The sequence below is a fragment of the Lathyrus oleraceus genome, chromosome 7, assembly GCF_024323335.1.
Source record: "Lathyrus oleraceus cultivar Zhongwan6 chromosome 7, CAAS_Psat_ZW6_1.0, whole genome shotgun sequence".
Lineage (NCBI taxonomy): Eukaryota > Viridiplantae > Streptophyta > Magnoliopsida > Fabales > Fabaceae > Lathyrus > Lathyrus oleraceus.
Genome location: NC_066585.1, coordinates 24,607,880 through 24,609,269, shown reverse-complemented (window position 1 = coordinate 24,609,269; position 1,390 = coordinate 24,607,880). Strand labels below are relative to the sequence as shown.

The following is a 1,390-nucleotide window of genomic DNA, read 5'->3' as shown; positions in this document are numbered from 1 at the left end:
GCTTTTCTTTTTCTATTTTCTGTGTTTTCTTCACTCTGTATTGTTATTGGTGCTTGTATCAGTTTCTATGTCTTGGTATCGGTTTGGTAGAACACAAGAGAGAATCATCCGAAAATGACAACCTGCCGGAAGGAATTTGGCCTGCGACTCGGTGTCTTCTATTTGATACTGTTTAATATTTGCTTGCTTGCTGCTGTATCACTGTGGTTAATATTGTGCAGGAAATTGAAGATCAAGCGGTTGCAAGGAAATAAAACAGGTTGCTTGAACCGATGCAGTTTTTGAGGATGGCCTTGGATTTGCTTCCACTGTGGTATGAAACTGAAGACTTCTCCTTAACTTGTTTCTTTGCTGTACCAGTAACAAACTTCAAATATCGATGGCAGTTCATTGATCATACTGAAAAGGCGTCTCCTGTCAAATTGTCGAACCCGAACCTGGCTCCAAAATAGTAGGCAATAGCAAGTAACCATGAATCGCTATGAACAACAACTAAAGACAGCCAATCTTTTTCTGGCATGCTATCCCTGGCAAAGTTAATTCCAAGCACAGGCTCGGGAAGCTCCGGTGGAACTTCTTCAGCAGGTAAATTAACTTCCCACTGCTCACTAGGAAAGCCATATAAGCACAAATTCTCTTTATCAGGATCACATTGGTTATAGAAATCTTCAACATCGGTGGTGAGAGCTTTGATGAGACCAGCTCGACGACCCTTGAAATCCCCAAAAACTCTTCAACGGTGCAAGGATTATACTGTGCGCGCGAGTCCATTGTAGGTTCACGTGGCCTGGCAGTAGAAGAGTGAGAGTGAAGTAGGAGTGAGAGGAATATGCTGAGTTTGTTGTGGATTTGGAAGACCAAACTAGTTCAAAAGGTTACGGTGAGTTTTTTCTGGATCTTGTTATGTTCTTCTCACTTTCTGCTATGGCCTTTGTAACCGGAACAAGGACTATTGTGATGTGTTAGAAAACAAGACAGGGTTGTAATAAAATGACCATTTCTGTGTGTATTATGCAGGTTATGGCTGATGTGATCGGTTATGGACCGGGAACAAAGAAATTGGTTGTAAGCTTCATAATAATTTGCAATTCCTTTATAGCAGTCGTAGGCTTCTGAGAAATTGTTGCATTGTTTGGTTGAGTCAATTTGTCTTCCATTTGTGACGGTATCCGATCCCTTGTTTGGTGGTTTAACAGGTACCCACATCAAAGCATCACTCCCATGGGATTCTTCAATTTCTGGATATTTTGCTTTGAATACTGGTTTGAGAATCCAACTCCACAAGACATAACGACTGCCCATCTAGTGCCAGCAGTGAAGTTTGGTAAAAGTTTCCATTAAAACATTAATTATTACTTGATCATGATTTGGTTGATGCTGTTGTAGTTTG

At 40.9% G+C, this 1,390-nt stretch overlaps 1 pseudogene; it reads right to left on the bottom strand.

Moving 5' to 3' along the window:
• Window positions 1–232: 232 nt before the first annotated feature.
• LOC127101815 (PHD finger protein ALFIN-LIKE 4-like) lies at window positions 233–771 on the bottom strand (annotated as a pseudogene).
• Between the last annotated feature and the right edge of the window lie 619 nt (window positions 772–1,390).